The sequence below is a fragment of the Eretmochelys imbricata genome, chromosome 4 (assembly GCF_965152235.1).
Source record: "Eretmochelys imbricata isolate rEreImb1 chromosome 4, rEreImb1.hap1, whole genome shotgun sequence".
Classification (NCBI taxonomy): Eukaryota; Metazoa; Chordata; order Testudines; family Cheloniidae; genus Eretmochelys; species Eretmochelys imbricata.
This window is the reverse complement of record NC_135575.1, coordinates 77,820,567-77,841,831: the sequence shown is the minus strand read 5'-3', so window position 1 is coordinate 77,841,831 and position 21,265 is coordinate 77,820,567. Positions and strand designations below refer to the sequence as shown.

Here is a 21,265-nt window from a genome sequence, read left to right as displayed (position 1 = left end):
ATTCATAAAGTGTTTCCCTGCTCATTTACTTCCCCACATACAGGCTTGTAGAGTATTTGCTTATATAATATGTGTAACTCTGTCACCCCAGCTGCATCTTTCCACGTAGCACTGTAAAACTGCACAGCTACTTGTCCAAAACAGGAAACATGATGGTTTTGGATCAAAGCCCTGGTTTTCTTTCTAGAGTAGAAATGTAGGAAAATTACATGACATTAGATTCAATTCATTAGTCTAACATTTGCACAGTAGTCAACCTACCCGAATGTTTCAGCACAAACGGCAGTGCCAAGTGATTGAATTCCCGTTGGACACTTATGCAAAAAACATTAATGTCTTCAATTAAGATTTTTCAAACCACTATTTAATTCAGATATAAAGCAAAACAGGAATAAGCGGAAAGCTTAAGGTTTGCAGACTTATTTGTGCTATTCCCATTAACAGGAGTCATATTATCCTGCATGGAAAATCTATTCTGCATTATATAATAAATATCAAGTGACTGACCATATAACATATTTAATATGGATTACGAGCAATGTAATGGACACATAGCTCTAGGGGTTGAGAGTCAAAGCTATGTGCTAATTAGTTTATCTGTTTAACACAATAACTTTCTTATTAAGTTGACAGTAGATGTATGTTTTGTATCTCTAGCGTAGAGCTGTACTCAAAAGCATTTCTTAATGTTAACATCCTGAACACGGACCATGTGGTGTTTGTGAGTTTGTTCACTTCTGTCTCTACTCAAAACATTCATTGGTCGCCGTTACACAGACTGTATTTGCCAACAGTTACTGCATAGTCATAAATAAGATACCACAGTTTTGCCCCATATTTGAAATAGGAAATAACTGTGGAATCTCAGATACCACACTGTGGTAATTATTGGCAAATGCTGCCTGCTTACAATGATAAATCCACAAAGAAAACCTGATTGGGTGATTCAGAATAAACCAGGTACATGCCAAGTAGCCACAGACAAGGACTTCTGGTTTGTTAAAGGAGGTCAAAATGAGTAGGAACCCTAAATTAGACATCCAGTAGATCGATTCATAAGATATTTCCTAATTTATTCATCTTTGCTGTTCTACTACAGAGTGTCCGAAATAATTCACAAACTTCATAGACAGTTCTTGACGTGAGGGGGAAAAAGACAGTTGCAGACAGAGGTTTGAGGGAAACCAGATGATGGTCTTGTCACTGAAGAGACTTTACTTTAAAAATTGATCTGCCTTATCAATTTCTGTTGCAATAAAATAGTTCCCTTGTACACTGATAGATGGTAATTAAGTTCATGATCCTGTAAAGACTTACACATATGCTTAAATTTTAAGCATGTAGCTGGTAGCATTGTATCAATGGACTATTCACATGCTTAAAGTTAACCATGTGGAGAAGACTTCACAGGCTTTAGACCTAAAGTTGCATTCCTAATGTATTCCTGCCCAAAAGGGCAGAGTATCAAACTATCCCATAAAAGTTACCCAGGTTCCTAATTGCTAGGATTCTGAGAATTAACACTTGACATTATTTCAACTATCGCTACAATTCAGAAATCTGGAAAGGTAAAGCTGGTTTATTTCATTTATAACTGTAAAATGAAACCCAAAGATTCTTGGAACTAAGTCAGTAAGATTTTAATATAAAGTCTTCCTTATGTCCTAGAAAAGTATTTGCTCTTTTTGTGGAATTAATGTTGGGGCCATAAAAGAATTTAGATTTCTTTTCTATGGGACTGGATTTGACATATTTACTGATTAAAGAAACAAAGTATGAAGTAAGCTTAAGCAGGTTCAGACCTTACTTTCATGTTTGTACATATTTTCAGTGCTTTTCCCTATCCTCAATTGCTTTAGCTTCCTTTCTTGTCTTTCAGATCATCAATGTAAAAGGAAATGGAGCTGTATCCACCTGAGTCACATTTCACCTGCAAAGCTAGAGTGTCAAAGTTAAGTACAAGCGTTTTTTCATCCGGTATTAAAAAAAAAAATAGGTAAACGTGGGATGTCTGCCACTATTTATGAGCTGCATGGAGCATTCTATTTCTTGGGTTCACCCTAAGAGTATGCGCCAGGCTTGAGTACAGAATGAAAAGTTTTACAACTATAGTTTCTCTTTATTTAGCACATACTTATTCCGTGAGTCATTTGTAGTAACTGATGTGCTCGTTAATGTAGATAATGGATATCATAAAAAAAAAAACCCTGATATTTACCCTTTGAGTGGTTTATTTAGTGTTAGAGGATTGGCTTCCAGCAGCATAAAGAGATACAGCGTCTCAGTTGTTCTCTGCTGCATAGGGGAGAGAATTCCATTTTGCCTTTCAGCCAAAGGGTCCTGGCTGACCAGAACCCCCTCAGCGACCGGTCCTTAAAGCAGATAGGATGGGATTCGGAGAGAAGCCAGTGACCCATCCAAGCAATCACCAATCACAAGCTGGACCTAACAGGGAGAAAAGGAGCCCCCAGAGTTTATAGCGAGATGGACAGAACAGTCTGCCATCCTCACTTCTTATGTTTTCAGTGCTCTGGAAGGATTTGGGGACCTACTTCACAAAATGAAAGGTCTGCCTTAACAGTGAGAACTGCAGTTACTTCACTTAATTAGGAAATGGCTTGAGGGTGAATAAAGTCCTGATCCGTGAGGGCCTCTGCCAGCTGAAGGCTCCCTCAGAACTGAAGGGACATGTGGCACCACATTGCACACTGGCAACAAGACTGCCTTGTTCTTATGATCATTTTACTGTAAAAAAAATGTGTTCAGCCACTCCTATAGGGCTCCAGCAAAAAAACAGTGTTCCTATGGACCATCTGTGTGCCACTGACCAACCAAGAGCTGAAAATAAATGCTGGGGTTGCACCCACATGCCTTCTTATTCTATGTGGCATTTTGATTACATTTAGTTATTGGGATATTTTTATTCGAGGGAGAGTCTGATTATTGTTGTGCGTTTAATTGGTCATTCATCTTTTCCCCTTGATTCTCCTGCCTCTTTCTTTTCCTTCAAGTCGTATCTTTTCCACTTCTTTAATTAAACCTTGTCCTTTCCTCAACTGAACTGTTCACTCCTTTTTAGAACTGGTTTCTCCTGGATTGCTTTTCATTCCTAATGTCCTAGAGATTGTAGGGAAATTAATGTATATTAATATATTCCCCTGGACATTAAGTGGAGGCACTGTGTATTGAGAATCTAGTTTAGTTCCAGTGACCAGTAAGCAAAGGGCTGAAATCTATCAGACCAATGAACCAAAATATCCCCAGGGTCCACTGTTCCTAAGGAGCAGGTAGTTTCCATTATGATTGAGTATCAGTGGCAGTGACAGAGCAGTATAAAAGTAAAATGATTGCTTAGCTCTTAATTTTACTATAAAACACACCTGATTTTCATATTTATTTGACTTTTAAGTGTCAGGTTTTCAAGTCCAGTCAACCTATCTTGGCATAGGTCCCAAGTAGTTAAGGACAGCAATGGCTTTACACCACCTTTGTAATCCCTAGATCCCAGTTAGAAACTGGGCTACTCCAATGTATGCTGGCAGTACATGATCCTTCAGGGACCATTCACTAGAGCAGAAGACACACCATGCCCCCTGCAATTGGAAACATGATCCTATGCAAGGGAGGAGCCCTGAGGGAATGGTGGAGATTTGGCCCCATTCCAGGAGAGTCCCCAAAATGCTTGAGTTACGGTTGCTTTCTGACCTCTTCCACTGCTACCACAGTGGAAAGGAGTCAGACTGGGAGCAAAGAATCAAGTCCTCTCTATCTGTGAAAGGAGAATGTTTCAGACATTCAAAAAAAAAAAAACCTATGGATTTCAGAAGTAGCTGTAGATTTTAGCCAATTGCCTGAGACACTAACAGACAGATCACGGTCCCACTTCCCACTGACTGCAATGGGATCGAGATTTTGCCTGGAAGATCCTAATGAGCAACATACTCACTTTTAAATGTATGATTTATGTTATAATTCGAACACTTGTAAAGATTCTGTTTTTTTTAATAGAATATTTCATTCAGACCTTAGGTCAGAAAGCTGTTTATATGATCCCAGTAATGTCTTCCCTCCTTTCCAAGTCAAAATACCCCCATAAGAGCCAACAGTTTGAAATTGGGAGTCTCAAGTTAAGCACATAAATCCATGTTTACCATTAAGCACCTAATTATGGATACATAATTTTGGGCACCTGAGTTTGCCAAGTTTTGGCAAAGGTTTTTCATCCAGTGACAAATTGTGTAAGATGGAACCTTAGGTACATTTTGATTTGATAGGACTTCCTTAGGTAGTAGGCTGCTACAAAAAGAAATGCATGTGCAGATAAAAACACCAGAAATGTAGGAGAATTACAATTTTTGGAAGAACATTTTTGTCTTCCTATCAAAAGACAAGTATGGTCAAGAGTTTAATAGCATATGCATTTTATGTGATGCTTTCAGCACTTCATATGGTTGTAAAATCCATTACACTAAGCAGTTAGCATGCCGTTTCCCCCCAGGGTTCTTCATCTTAACCAAGACAATTTTCTGGCATGTCTTATAATTGTGTTGGCTTTAGGCAGCTATAAATTTCATTCTGGGGTTTTTGCGATTTACTTTACAAGACGTTATGTACCCAAAGCTAAACACTGTCACGGCATTACTATTGCACAGTTTCTAGTTAGGAACAGGGTGATAATGAGCTTTTTTTTAAATTCTAAGATACTTATATTTGATGGCCATTGACAGCAAGTGCTGTCTGAACTAGTCAATTCAGCAGAACCAAAAGGGTGACCGCACTGGAGAGAGTCTCCAAAACAAAGATCCAGATTCAGTGGCTGCAGAGCATGCAGAAGCTCTGTGTAACCTGTTGAGCTCAGAAGCCACACAGGTTACTCATTCTGTTCTGCTGCCCATCAGCACAGGGTCTGAGCACCTTTCAGCAGTGCATTAAGTTACAGACTAGCATCTATCACACTTAATTTTTTCTTCTTTCTCTCTCCAGGTGTGGAGAACTGTCTGTGGATTTATGTATTTTTCTTTTTTAATTGATGTGGAAACACCACATCTGAGAAACAAAATTTCAGCTTTAAGCAGACACAGGGACCAATTACCACCCCAAAGATCAAATAGGTGACTGCTCCTTGCCCATAGGCCCCTATTTTTCCCCCCTTCAAAACTAACCCTTCCTAGGGCATTTTTAACCTTTAAAGATCTGTGGTGGCAGGCCCTTTCTCCACACTTAAATGGAGCATATGGAAATAAGGACTGAGATACTGTAAGTGCAGCTTTTCTCTGGCAAGAGGCCAGTTAACATCTTAATTCTCCCCACCATTCCTGGAAGCAGGCTGTCTTCGCGGCCAGGTGATTGTGCAACTTTCTCTCTTGTATTCTTACTTCAGTCACAGTGGGGCCCAGTACATGCAGTAGCCTCTCTCTGCTGGGCCTTACTTGAACTCATTTTACTGACCGCAAGACAAAAAACCCAGAGCGTTTCTTACGGAAAAGCTGCACAAAGTGCTGGTCTCAAACAATATCCAAGTACCAGTAAACACTTACTGGAAGGTTGTGGGCTTCCCTCATTAACTTTGTTCCCTGTGACAGAAATTAAGGAGGGAGACTGGGATGGTGGGGTTGTTATTCAAACTTCTTGAAGTATTTAAAATTTGGTTCAGGTTATGTAAAAAGGAGGTGAGAAGATTCAGATTGATTCTCTTTTCAGACCATTGAAATTTGACTGACTTCACTATCATTGCATGCACTTATAGCTGACTTAAAAGGTCTGAATTTGACTTTAACTCATCCTTAATTATCATATGGTACATATGAAATAAAATTTGCTTGGAAAAGTTCATAGACATTTAAAACAGCAGTGATCATTATAACCTAATTTGGAGAACTCCACAGGTGAAGGGAGGAAGGACTCCTGGCATATTAGTAGTCATTAAATGCAGCCTAACAGTGTCACACAGCAACTCCAATTTGGGATTGGAGCTTGGTATCTTGTTCACAAGCTAACATAGGGTCAAGAGTGGAAGTTAATGTTCATTTTAGGGAATTCATCCTTGGATAAATAATATTGTGCTCCATTTATTTTGGCAGCTTGTTTAGTATTCAATGGTATGTATGACTGTGTAAACAAAGTTATGTTGTGATTAGAATAGTGACCACTCTAGCTAAGGTTGCAAACCAGTTTCCATTATAAGTTGGTTTTCATCCCCTCCTAACTTAAAATATTGTTCTGAATTTTTCCATGTTTGGTTGGTTGAAAGGATGAGTCCAGGTCCTTTACACGCTATTCTGAACAAATGACTTTTCCCGGGGTTAAAAAAAAAAAATTAATCACACTATTTTGAGTTGGGCTTATGCAAAACAGGGCTGAAATCAGACTCTGAAATTGGCACAGACATAACCAGTGCTGAGGGCCTCTATTTGGTTTGAAGACACACTGGATTTGATTTTAAAACGTAAAACATAGTCATTAAACTCCATACAGACTGTTGGCAATAGAGATTTTCCTCAAACCATCTCTTGTGGATATAAACATGAATGTTCAGCTAGTGAAATGTGCCGATCTTTGTTCAAGAAGCTTACAAGCTTTGATAATAAAACAAACTGAGGCCCTGATCCTGCAACTGACTCTGGTATGGGCCAGTGCCCTCATAGAGCCAGATGAACATCACATCCTGAATTTGAAGCTCCAGAAGTCCATCCATGTGCTGGGCTAGAGAAAAACTGCTAGGGCAGAGAAGAGGTGCTGAAGAAGCAAGTTGTTGAGGGTATGTCTACATGGCAACTGCAGGATGTGTTGGCATTCCTGAGCTAGCTTTAATCTAGCTAGTGTGTACACCACTAGAAGTGAAGCCATGGCAGCCTGGACTTCAGTGTGGACTAGCCACCCAAGTACCCAGGGTTCTGGGGGGGCTTGTAGAGCCCATGATGAAACCCCTGCTTCCCTGCTGTTGAAGCTAGGCTAGCTGAGGTATGCCTGCATATGCTGCAATCATACACCCAGACTGCAACATAGATATACCCTGTGAGGGAGGGCTGGGTTGGAGGAAGATATCTCAGATAAGCAATGTGAACTCCACTGCATCGGCTGTAGGAGCTATTTTTATTCTACTTTTTTGTTTAATGAAAAATATTTAGTAATTTTAGCATACAGCATAAGCTGTAAGATGTGCAATGTGGCCGAATAAACTTTTGCATTTCTTTACTTTGTGCTTTAACTGTGCATCCTTAGCATTGCATTTTTCTTTATTTAGCTATTCAGTTACACTATTTTGTTAGTTTATATTATGACTAATATGTATTTCTATCCTGATCCAAGTTAGGATCAGTGTATAGTAGCATATTCCTGACTTAGTGAAGTCTTCAGAGCGTGTGCTATTCTTTCAAATTGCCAGTGATATGAGTGTCTTCCTTGTGTGACCATATTAAAAAATTAATCACAGAATTAAAATATGGTGGAAGTTCTTATTTTATGCATGTTCTCATATAACTTTTGACATAGGTGGCTCTTTCTGCAACTGATTCTAAGATCCCATTCCCAACAACATTTAAAGTACATTCCATCATTATTTGCATTGCCTGTTATACCCGAGAATCCATTTGATCTCAGACAATATGCAGCAGTTACTATTGTTCTATAAATTGCCTCTATTGGGTTTTCTGTGTGAACATAGTCTAAAAAGTACGTTGGTTGAATCTGTGGTCAATTCAGTCATTCTGAGAAAGCTCATAAAATCCCGAGAGAGTTGCAAAGAACAATCAACCCCTGCATCAGGAAGTAAAGAGGAAGTGCCAACCCAGTGGAAAATTTATTTATTACATGTTTGAAGGCTGCTGAAATAACAAAACGTCTGACTTTACAGGCAAACAGGGCACGCACAAAGGCAATGGAATTAATCTCACTTTAGGCCAGCGAACGATATTCAAGTAAGTGTTAAAAGTATTTTTTTAAGTCACTCCCATAAAGTAAAAGGGAAAAAAGCAATGTGGTAATATAAATTAAATTAGGCATCAATGAGAAACTTTCCTTGACCTAGCTCCTTGCAGGAAATTGGCTAAATGTAGCCCCTTGGCGCCACGGAGGTCAGGAGCTCTGCGTCAGTGCTAATTCATTTTTCGTGACCACATTGTGTCGGGAAATCCCGATTCCCAGTGTTGAAGTGTTAAAGTGTTAAAACAAGACTTTGAACTGTATGGGATGTGCATACAATATGGTAGACATGAATGAAATTTCATTTCCTCAGCCTTGAAAGCAGTATAATTTTTTTTAAAATGTTCCACAAAACAATCATTATTCGATGCTTAATCACTTTATTTTATGGGGCTTTATATAACTTTTCCTTTGTGGTGGAATACAGATTGGAATAAGAATACCCGATGCAATTCAAAACTTGTGCTATTTTGGGATGGTCACTCAAACAAAAAAAATTTTAAAAAGTTAAACTAAAATTTAGATAAAACCAAAACTGTTTAAAGCCATTGTCATTTGCAAACAAACAATAACAAAAGAATCTAATTCACAGACTTCCAAAGTCAGAAGGAACCACTATGATCATCCAATCTGATCTCTTGCATAACACAGGTCAAAAATATCTCACCCAATAATTTCTTTATCAACCCCATAACTTCTATAACTATAACATTTCTTTCTAAAAGACATTCAGTTCTGATCTGAAGAATTCTACTCATGAAGAATCCACCACATCCCTAGATAAGTTGTCTCAGTGGTTAAGTACTCTCACTGTTAAAAACTCTGCTACATATAGAACGTACATAAACAGCCACTGACATTGGCTCAATGTATAGGGTGGTTAGGTGCTGCACTATTGACTGTTTTGTTTATTGCTCTTTGGTGGGTTATTTTTGTGGACAATTGAAGATTAAGGTTTATCATGCTCCCAACTTAGTACCTAATTTAATACACATGCTGCAGCATTCTGCATTAGCTTCAACTTCTCAATGGTCACAAACTGCAGTCGTATGTAGGGCTATCTAATCTTGAAGTGACAAAGGCAGAGATAATTGTGGCAAGGTCCACTTCAGAGGGAAAAGATTGCCCTCTTCTCACCAAATGCAACTGGAAAAAGACATCCTCATGACTACTGCTGCCCGTATCCACAGGCAGCCTGGGATTTGACAACACTACAAAGCTGTGCATCTGTTTTACAAATGGTGGTTACCATCCCTCAGTGAGGCGTGCCAACATATGTCTCAACAACTCCTCCAGCTGTATCCCCCATTCCAACTCTGTTTTGTCTGGATGAAGTTGCAGCCAGCTAGCTCTCATCTAAGCCCAAGTTGTTTTGAAAAATGGACAAGGAGGGGTGTGTTAGGGGAAGAGAGGGAATGAGTCATGAGAAGTGATGTTTGCATCTCTGGGCAGCCAGTGATATTGGGAGGGTCAAAGTGGGTCTTGGTGGCTAGGCCAATCTGAGTTGGCATGATAAAAGGGGCATACTCTAGGACAAGCTGCCCTCTTACAATCTTTGACAGCCAGGGCACAGATATATAGGGCAGATCCAGGATCTTTTCCCAGGGATGTATCAAAGTTTGTAGCCACAGGTATGGTGGTGAGCTACAAGGCCAAAAGATATGTGAATTATCTGGAATAGGGAGGATCAATACTTACCCACCAAAAATATTGAACTGGGTAGCTGAATTATTCTTCACCACTTCTTCACCTGGGGAGCATATACATATTTTTGGCCAGTGTTAAGGAGGGAATGGATAACTATCTACGAACCTATCTAGAGATGGGGAAAGGCAGCCAAGTTAATTGCTGGTCCCTCCTGGTGGCAGGTGTTCAGATATTCATTCCATGGGGGGGTTAGTTCCCTGATAAACTGGAGTTGGAAGTGGATTTTGGAGAAGACATCCATCCCCTAGAGACACTTGGGAATGGGTTTGGGGTTCCAAATGTCTGGTACAATGAGGAATCAATGCGCTTTCCTTAGCCCCTTAACCCTTATATGAGGGGAAGGCAGTGGAACCAAGTAACGGTGGGACCAGTTGTGGAGGGTGTGGTGCTCTGATGGCAGCCCTTCATTGAAGAGAAATGATTAAGGAAGGAATCATGACCTCCACTGAATGAGTCATTCCTGGGTAGTTCCCAGGAGAGTTTGTTAATGAAGTTGTGCCCTAATTAAACCACATCACTTGTCTTTCTTCCACATGTCCAGGACAATGGACAATTCTGCTCCAGCTGGGTCAGACATGATAGAGAGTGCACTGGGAGTTATTGGCATACTGTGAAATCATTATAGTGCAGGTCTCCTCCCAAACGTCTCAGAAGTATCAGGTTGAACAAGAGAGGAAACAATATAGATCCTGTGATCTTGCAGGAAAGAACCTTTATAACGCAAAAACAATTGTTTACAAAAAAAAAGGAGTACTTGTGGCACCTTAGAGACTAACAAATTTATTAGCGCATAAGCTTTCGTGAGCTACAGCTCACTTCATCGGATGCCTATAGTGGAAAATATAGTGGGGAGATTTTATATACACAGAGAACATGAAACAATGGGTGTTACCATACAGACTGTAACAAGAGTGATCAGGAAAGGTGAGCTATTACCAGCAGCTATTACCCGCTCTCCTGCTGGTAATAGCTCACCTTTCCTGATCACTCTTGTTACAGTCTGTATGGTAACACCCATTGTTTCATGTTCTCTGTGTATATAAAATCTCCCCACTATATTTTCCACTGTAGGCATCCGATGAAGTGAGCTGTAGCTCACGAAAGCTTATGCGCTAATAAATTTGTTAGTCTCTAAGGTGCCACAAGTCTCCTTTTCTTTTTACGGATACAGACTAACACAGCTGCTACTCTGAAAATTGTTTACAACTATCCTTTGGCTTTTAACAAGAAAATGAGAACAGAGCCACTCATAAGTAACTCCACACAACTTTGTCAGAGACTGAAAGTCAGTCAACAAAATCTTACAGTCTAAGGTATTAAGAACAAATCTCAAACACTCAGAAGACAGACAAACACTTAGCGTGAAATCATGGTTCTATTGAAGTCAGTTGAAATTACCATTGATTTCAATGGAGCCAGGATTTCACCCTTTCAGTTTTGTCCATTAGTGGGACAAGAACATGAAATAATGCAACCAAAGCAGTTTCACCCAATTCTTAGGTTGATAGATTTTCTTAATCCTTCTGAGTCAAGGAATCAAAAGGATATTGACCACAGGGACCACATTACTTTTTCTCCAACAATTGCAGCAACTTCCTGTTTGTTTCTGGGTAGAATGAAAATATGTTGATGTGCTATAACGTCCTACATGGTTTGGGTCCCCGAGTGACTGCCTTGTTGCCTGTGTACCACCACAGCAGTTGAGGTTAGCTGAGAAGCTTGAACTATCAGAACCTTGATTTAACCAACTAGGATGTCAGCGTAATTCTCAGCAGCTCTGTCCTCAGCACAGCTGTCTCCAAATTTAGACACATATGCAAGATAAAATATTAGCTAAAACAATGTTTAAAAAGAATCCATTGTCTATTTCCCAACCCTATAGCAGACACCTGGTATCCCAGTTAAACACTACATAACAGGATCATATTTAAACCAATCAAAAGTACATCTCAGAGCCAAACCCTGGCTAGCCTGACATACACAATAATAAAGTCTGTTGCTCAGAGAAGTCATGATGATACAGTTTAAAACTGCACCAAGATTATAATAAACTTTGCTAGTGTTTTTCTACTCGCCTCTTTCCCAATTTGATATAGCACTTAACTTGAGCAAAACAATGGGGAGAAAGCAAATTATCAAGACATATTCCATAACACCTCTGACAGAAAAAAAGGTAATAAAAATGTGGCTAGAGAAAAAAAGATTCCTATAGGCACACCATGTTCTGACAACCAAAGCTGTCTTTATATACATCATCCTTCCCTTAAACTCATTGACGATATCCGTTTCCTCAATATCATGGGACAGACTGAGCAGTTCATATTCCAATAACCTTATTGGATTACGGAACCACTGCAACCTTTTATTCAGATGAAGACTGAACTAGGATCACCTCTTTGACACTCCATACAAACGATGCAACTTACATACCTTTCTTCCAGAATAAGCTATGATGGAATTGTCTTCAATCTCCTGGAGATGTAAATATTCTCCCTTCTCCTGACTGTGGGGGCTGCACTCTCTCTCCTGCGTCCCCCAGCCCCCGACCTGTCTGGTTTCCCCACCTACCATTTACTTTTGAGAGAGTGAAATTTCCACACACATTGTTCGAGATGCTGTTTACTCTCTCTACTCCAAGCTGGTGGGGGAAATCTTGGTTTTTTTTCTTCTCCCCTCTCCTGAGTACTAGGAAGGAGGAGGTTTTGTTTTGTTTTTTCCTTCTTCCTCTCTCTCTCTCACACACGCATACTTACTTAGTTGGCTCTTTCTTTAGCTATTCAACACAGTGAAAATTCTGCATTTATGGAGGATTTAATTCTTAAGGGTGATTAGATATGGAACAGGTTTGAATTAGACCCATGTGTGTATTGACTAAAAGTCAGCATCCCATGGTTGGGCAGTGGCCTATGTGAAATTAGTTGGCAATAATAGTTCAGTTCCTTTCAGATTGTTGTCTGCCTGACAAAACCCATCAGCACAGTTGGCATAACAACTGGAAGTCTCAACAGAGGCTTAGGGATGAATGGTGACAGAGACTAAATTACGGTAGATATTGCTAATGCACATCAGGGTTGAGGCACTTAAATGCAGTGAAGCAACCACACTGCCTATGTTATACCTAGTAGGCTTTCTACCTGGCTTCTTTCATCAATACTTAATGCGCTTATTTTAAAAAAAATAGAATATGTTGTAAACAGCTCAGCAATTACAGAGATATGTGCTCTGGTCACCTGAGAAACTCCATCTCTCACCCTTTAAAAATTTCTTACCATACAATAAATAATTTTATAGCTGATCGATGCTGCAACAAACAGATTTTTCATAACTGGCTATGAGCTAATTTTAACAAGATTAATTGAATATGCTGATCTGTTATTGTAAGCATTTATGAGGAGAAAATGGATGGCTTTGTTACAAATTGACATAACTGGATCTACTTGCATACGCTGAAAGAGATCTTCTCAGAGAAAGTGTCATTTTCAAAATATTTACAATGCCAATTGCCTCAACTTTAAAAAAAGAAAGAAAATCAGAAACCAGTGAAGATACTGGGTTTTTCCCTGTTTTGACAGTGAGAGGAATGCTGTGGGAGAAGCGAGTGAGAGCAATGTTGTGGGAGAAGCCTATAGGTATCTAAGTTAATTAGTCAAACAGTTTGGAAGCAATTATCTGACATTTCTCAAGGTGGCAATCTGCTGTAGTCTCTCTCGTCTCTTAATAAATTAATTCTACAGTAGGTAGCATTCTAGGGGAGTGAAGACTATATTGAATGTTACTTGTGCTTGGTTACTTTTGAAAAATAAATATTGACACACAATTGTGGCTTGTAGGCATAGGCCTGTGTCCCCTGGAGAATCCAGAGGCATTGTGCCTCAGAAAGGAAGAATTTCTCTCAGAGCTTCCTGGGCTATAGAGGAGTACTAATGTTGACGGCAAGCATTTTGAATTTAGTGTGACAACTCATGCAAGCACGCACTGACCAGTGTGAGTAAGGGGATCAAAGTGTAGCCTTCAGTCTCTCTGTATCTCAGGCCCCATCTGTAAAATGTAAATAATAATTCTTTCCCACTTCAGAATTGTTGACTTCAAGGTAACTTCTTGTCATTGTAACTCCTCACTAGTGTGAGGCACAAAGTGACTTGCCCAAGGTCACAAAGCATGTAGTAGAACCAGGCACTGAAAACCTCTCCTCAGTCCCAGTCCACAGTTACCAAAGGACCATCCTTCCTCTGGTTAGTTCTGCAGGGCTGCCTACTCCTAAACTGTGATGCTAAAAACAAACAATTTAAAAGAAATAGCCAGAGCTATGGTGTGTTGTACACAAGAAATGCACACTGGCAAATGAGCCCATTTACAAGATTTCCCTAGCTGACTGCTGTGGCCCCATAATATTTGCAATTAAATATGAAGCTGAAGTCTTCCAACATTCTCATTACATCAGCAGAAAAGTAAACAAATCAATTAAAGAACAGGACCTGCAGGAACTAAAAGCTATGTTGTTGAAACCCTAATGTAGCTCTCAGAATCAGGTCATCCTGGTGATTCTGGACAGAGTTTTGGTCAGGATGGAGTCTGAAATAAGGTGGTGAAGTGGGGGTTGGGAAATAAGATTAAGTAGAACCTCCCTCAGTACTTTACATTAAAGAAAATTGAACAGAAAAGCCCACAAAGAATTGGGTGCATTTCCTATTTGGAACACTTACTGTAGTTTCTGGAAAACCCAAAGAGCATTCTGAAATGCTTTTTTTTTAAATGTGTGTATATATATATATATATATATATATATATATATAATTGCAATGCCTTTCATCCATAATACTTGACAGTGTTTCATTAGCATGGATTAAGCTTCACAACTTCCTGATGAGGTAGGTGGTGTTTTTTATTCACAGATGATGAAACTGAGACACTGAAATGTGTTACATGACTAAGTTCACACCGGTGCATATGCGTGCATGCCCGCACACACACACACAGAGACCAAGAGACACACACCAAGAGACTCCTATCAGATCAGGGCCCCACTGTACAAGGTCTTACAGAAACATACAGAAGATATGTCCTCTACCCCAAATAACTTACAAATTAGAAGACAAAAGGGTGAGGGAGAGGGATACAATCAAAAGATTAAATATTTTATTTGTGATGCTGCTGCAAATTTCAGATACTTCTGTACAGTAAAGCACAGTTTAGTCTTACAAACACAGATATTTCATAAAAACAAGCCTTTGGACTAATTGTGCAATATTTAATTAGAGGATTTCAAGTTAAATATTCAGTACCAATGAGGAAAGCAAGGCAGTGACAGAACCAACTATAAACCAGAGGACAACCTGAAAACCGAAGGCAAATATCATTTTAAATCTCCATCCCCAAAGAGTGAAAATAACCAAAGGGGCCCTTACTATCATCCTGTTTAGGCCTTCCTTATAGAGTATGAGATGTACTTTTCCTTATAGAGTATCAATTCCATGCACTAGATCTATTTTGAAGTTTCTGGAAGAATCAGTTAGAAAACAAAGTATTAAAGCCTTGAATATATATCCACATTTCAAGACTCGTACTTGGGTCTCATCCAAAACTCACTTGTTATACAAACAATACAGTAAGCTAAATTGATTTATATGGATTTTGACCCAGGCTTAACAAATGGCAGTGGTCATAGATTTTGGATAACAGCTACACATATTGTGAACTGGAATGTTAGAATTCTATTTGCTCCAGGACAGACTGAGCTCATAAGAAGGAGTAAGGCAGTTACAACTTTCTATTGCTGCCACACAGGAGTCACATTGGCTGGGTACAGGAGAGCTGACAGTTTGAAATTACACTTTCCTCTACTCCAGACATTCAAGTGGGCAAACAAAGCATAGAACTGAGGCTGCTGTAGCAGTGACCAAGACAACATGTTACTTCAACAAACAGCTGGAAACCAGTTTCTGAACAGATTGCCATAGCAAGGTTTACTACTGCCTACAATAAAGTATGCATAATTGTCATCTCCTGTGATGTATCGAGAGGTGCATAGAAGAGAACGCAGCAGAAAAGGAAGATTAGGATGGCTTTTATCCACAGCTGGATAGCACTGTAGACAAGATTCCTGATCATGATATGAATGCAAAGGTTGGTAACAAACATGGTCAGCAAATGAATAGATGTTGGACTACACAGCATCAGGATGCCAAATGATAATGTGGTACGGATGGTAAAGAGCTTTCTCTGAGATTCACAACTGATTATTGGGGGTACTTGGTTTCCTCACAAAGACATGCACAAGATTACAGGGAACTCACCACATGGTCAAACAAAAAAAAATCAGACTAACCATATCATCATCAGTAAAATGCTGGACTGTCACTGTTAGATGTTTGAGTTTATAGAAGTGCTGAATGTGGCAGTAATCATGAACTACTAATTGGAAAGATTATTATTAAAGTCCAAGAAAAAGATGAATGCAACTGGAGCCAAATTTGAACTTGATAAGGACAGTTCTTTGAGGAAGGCATGCAAGGTGAGGATGGCCTGAAATATTCTCCAACCAATTTATGATGATGAAGAAATCTCACTACAGACTGGATGGGAAATATTCAAGGAACTGACACAACGCAAAGTGAAGAAAATTACTGGAAGACATAAGCAAACAAGGAAAATCTGGCCAAAGAACATTCCAGCAGAAGCATAAACAAGCCAAAACAGTTGGAGAAGCTGAAGAAGTAAAAACATTATGCAAAGCACTGAAAATCATAAAGATTGGACAAACAAAAGATGTGGAAAGAAGAGGTTTAACAACTAGAGGAGGCATCAAGAAAGTAAGTCATACGGAAACACAATCAAGCCAACAATGCAAGTGGTAAAAAAGGCTACTGGTGAACCGACAAATATAAAATAAGTATTGGAAATATGAAAGGAGTGTTTTGACAAAATGCTGAACCCTGCAGTTCATCCAGATGCAAGTGTTTTAGACATGCTAGATGGACAGGGCAGCTTGCAAGGCTGAATGGATATCAGCACTGACCCACCATCAGAAGAAGAAATAGAAACTGCACTGAAGCACTTAAAAAGTGGGAAAGCTGCAGGGATAGACAATATAAGCATTGAGATGCTAAAAGCTGGCGGGACAAGTGTTATGGAAATATTAGAAAAAAATACGCAAGAAGAGGTACCAGATGATTGGCTAAAGGCAATAGTTGCACCAGTCTTGAAGAAAGGAGATCCTGCTGATCCAAACAAATAATTAGACTTATACATTTGTCAGAACTGGGGAAAATAATGATGAAAGTAGTTGTCTACAAATTAAGGCCGGTTTTAGAGGAAGTTGTAGGTGAGAAACGGTATGGCTTCACACCAGGCTAAAGTTATATTGACCAAATATTCATGCGAAAAAGCAAGAATGGGGATTAAAGATATTCACGGATTTCACTGACTTCACAAAAGCATTTGGATTCAGTTTGGTGGGAAACATTATGCAAAGTTGCAAAATCATATGCAGTTCCAAATAAGAGAATTGTAATTATAAAAGCTATGCAGGAAGACTGCTGCAGTGCTGTAAAAATTGGTGGAAAATTAATTAACTGTTTAAAGTCAAAGTCTGGCTTAAGACCATGTTCTTAAACTGGACATTTAGAATGTTAGATAAATTGGAGGGATATTCGATGATCTAGAGTTAAGCTCTTTCACTTCTTCGGATGACATTCTACAACTGGCAGACATGTTTGAATCAGTGATGATACTCCTTGCCACCTTGGGAAACTGGTGTAGTTGACTTGGACTTACAATAAATGCCAAGTGGTTGCATCTTGGAAAAGGGACAATAGATAAAGTATTGAAAATAGGATCAGTAAAGTCATTGAAAAATTGAATCTTATGTATATGTAGTAAACTTGACCAATGCCGATAGTTTCATCAACAATGAGGTTAAAAGATGTGCTATGAGTGCTTTACAGAAATTGACTAATATTATAGACTGATAAGAACATTACATTTGGTACCAAAGTTAAAATTTTTCAAACCAGTATCAGTCTGCGGTCTGGAAGCAGAGGCCTTAAATTAAACAAACATCAGAAGGCTGTAGACAGTAGAGATGAGAGTTCTTCAAAAGATGGCAGGTTTAAAGTGGAATGATTTAATGACAGATGAAAAAATTAGAATGATGTGAAGTCAGAGTATGGGATTGGCTTTAATCAACAAGATTAGGACGGTGGAGACACTACAGAAGATAAGCCGAAGATAGAATGCTAAATAAAATAATGCAAACACAACCAAAGTCAGTCTGACCTAAAGGCTGATCATCGACTTGATGGCAGGACATCATACCTGGGAATATAACCAGGCAGGGTTTAAAGAAAGAACAAACAATGGACAGGAATGAATGGTGATACTGTACTGCATGTACTGTACCCCATGTCTGCAGAGACACTCTGGGATGAAAGAGACTTGGATCTCAAAGACTGCTTCTTTGGAACAAATTATTTTAAATATGAAATTATTATTTCCTGGATTTTAGTTTAGTTTAGAGAAACAGAGAAAAACTGATAATTCTGCAAGCAGCTATTATAAATTCATATGATTGTTTTCATCATTTCATTAATGAATAGATACAAAATCAACAGAGATCTGTTATTCTCGTTTGATTCCCTGAAGTACCTAGACACTCTGGCCCAGATTCTCTACTATGCAGAGTTTCTACTTGGCGCAGCAGAATGCCACTTGGGACAGCTCCCTGATAAGGAGATTGTTATGGCTCCCTCATTCCCACAGTAGATTTGTGCTGTGTGTTGGCTCTTGCTCTAGCATAGGTAAAAATATTTTAGGGAATACCAGCTACATGCCCTCTACCTCTACCTCCACCGTACCCTTTGATTGGAGCAAGGTTGAGATCATGCAAATGTCGGCGCAGAGCCAACATACCTAACAGAGTTCCATCACACTGGAGTTCTCTCAGCCTGTCAGATCTAGACATTTTCCAGCCCTCTGCAGCATAATGTGGCTAGTTTGTACTAGAGAGTCTTGCCCTCTGAACCCTGTTCTCCTCTCAAATAATATATCAGTGTAAATGAGGGGTAACTTCAATGAAGTGAGTGGAGGTACATCAGTATAAGTAAATGAGAGAAGAATACTTCATTCTTTTTTCATTATTCAATCTTCCAATTAAAGATATTACCTCATGCACTTTGTCTCTCTAATATCCTGGGACCAGGAGGGCTACAACCGAATACACACACTTACATAGTAGCTATAAATATAGTCAAAGTGCATACAACCTGTGAAAGGTGCCTTTTGTATGTCCAAACTGAAATACACATTTTTCTAAATAATGACAGACAGACAGGCAGACAGAACCACACTCACTCCTCTCTCCCACCTCCCGCCATACCACACAGATTTACTCTTCTTTCAAGATTGTATGGTTTTGGAGCTTACACAGCTTGTCTCTCTTTAACTTGATTACCATACTCAAGTGCTACCACACGTACCTGGTGCGTCAGGAAACACACACATTGGGTGTTGTCACATATCCCAAGGATGTTATTTTGAAGTGTCAACTTCCACTTTATTTTATTTTTTTATTACTCTCCAGGGTTGTACTAATTTTGACAGCTGCTAAACTCATTTTCCTATGGTTTTAACTACTTTAAAAACAAAGAATCACCACAAAGGGCCAAATCCTGCATTTCTGAGCCCCAAAGTTTCAAAATATCATGGCAATGTCAGGGGCTTTATTTTGTTTGTTTCCCTCCAACAAGACAGACCAAAAGAGCAAAAGGGTCCAGTAGCTGCACTGAACTGATTTCTTCTTAATTTGTTTTCTGCTACTTAGAAAACACTGTGAAAGTGGTGATTTTCATAACAGTTCATTCTGACCTGGGATATTTTTATTTCCTTCCAATAAGCTACAGGATAACTGGGTTGGTTAAATAAACCTCTTTAACAGTCACCCATTCTTCAAACCAAACGCTTTCTGAGGTACCACATGTCTAAGGCAATCTGTAACCTCTCAACCTTCACCTTTTATTAGCAGGAACTCTTCTTTATGCTAGGTTTCAGAGTAGCAGCCATGTTAGTCTGTATCCGCAAAAAGAAAAGGAGTACTTATACACTAACAAATACACCTTAGACACTAACAAATTTATTTGAGCATAAGCTTTTGTGAGCTACAGCTCACTTCATCGGATGCATGCAGTGGAAAATACAGTGGGGAGATTTATATACACAGAGAACATGAAACAATGGGTGTTACCATACACACTGTAACAAGAGTGATCAGGTAAGGTGAGCTATTACCAGCAGGAGAGCGGAGGGTGGGGAGGGGAGGATGAAGGGAAACCTTTTGTAGTGATAATCAAGGTGGGCCATTTCCAACAGTTGACAAGAACGTGTGAGGAACGGGGATGGGGAGGGGGAAATAAACATGGGGGAAATAGTTTTACTTTGTGTAATGACACATCCACTCCCAGTCTTTATGCTGTTACTTCCCTAGAGACCATATTATTCCTCGATGATCCCCAAATCTCGCCTGATCTTGGGCTTCCCAGCTACCTTGTGCATAATGAAAATTTGAAGGCTCCGAGGTGAAATTGAAATGCACAGCAGTAATTAGCGTACTATAAAAAGTTTGCCTTGCTGTGAAAGGACTGCCTACTCACCCTCCAGAACAGTGCTGCCATTGGGTAGGGTAAGCAGAACATTCCCCAAGATGACTCCTGCATGTATGTTGTGGAGGAAGGACAGACAAGACTCACTGAAAGACTGCATCTGCCCCATGACGGAAGGGAGAACCGCTCCCCCATAAAGGTAAGGAGAAAGGAAGGAGTCATGGAAAGGGATTTTCTTCTTGATTTCCACAAACTGGAAGTCATCTTTTTGCATGTGTATAGCTGCTGCAAGGAACAGAACTCCTCCACCAAGGCTGTAACGAGGGTGGTATGAGAGGGGCAGCCGCCCAAGGCACACAGACGCCACAGTGGTGGAAAAAGGGGGCAGAAGGACAGAGGCGATATGCCCCCCTCAGATTTCTGCCTTCCATTTAGCACAGAGGTTTTCAAATTGCCCCCTTAGTTTGAAAACCTCTGTGCTAAATGGAACGCAGAAATCTGTGGGATACAAATATGCTTGCTAGGAGCTTGCCAGGATATGCTTGTGAATATGCTTGCCAGGAGCTAACACGTTTAATTACAGGTCTGTTCTCCACATCTGTACATAACAGGCAAATAGCAATTACAAAATTTCACATCCATGAAGGGAAGAGCTGGCTATTCTGTAGTCTGAAAAGTGGGGAACGAAGAAAAGTTTAAAGTTTTCATGAATGAAAAATATTGCAATTAGTTGGAAAAAAGTCAGATGTACAAACTGGCCAAACCTCTGGATGCTGCTGATTCATACACAAATAAAGCAAGCACTCACTGATGTTGGCAGTGATGCAAGAGAAATTTCTTTTAAAGGATAAAATGTTCTTGAACAATATTTCAGTGAACTAACCTGTGTCTACATTTTAGCTGGACAAAATTTACAACATTTGGTCTTGTGAAAGTGAACAAAGTTGCAGTTCTCCATTTATGTTTGAGTTTTCAATTGTAGCCTTAGCACATTTGAGACTGCTGAAAGAGCACTGGATCTTACCACTTTTGATGCTTCAGAGAGC

General features: G+C 39.5%; 1 long non-coding RNA gene across 2 annotated transcripts in view; it reads left to right on the top strand.

Moving 5' to 3' along the window:
* Positions 1–21,265, top strand: part of LOC144264118 (uncharacterized) — a 41,594-nt gene that overhangs the window by 10,075 nt on the left and 10,254 nt on the right. For both annotated transcript variants that reach the window (XR_013345953.1, XR_013345952.1), the window contains exon 4: positions 1,880–7,916. This is a non-coding gene — a long non-coding RNA (uncharacterized LOC144264118). The remainder of the gene's footprint in view (positions 1–1,879; positions 7,917–21,265) is intronic.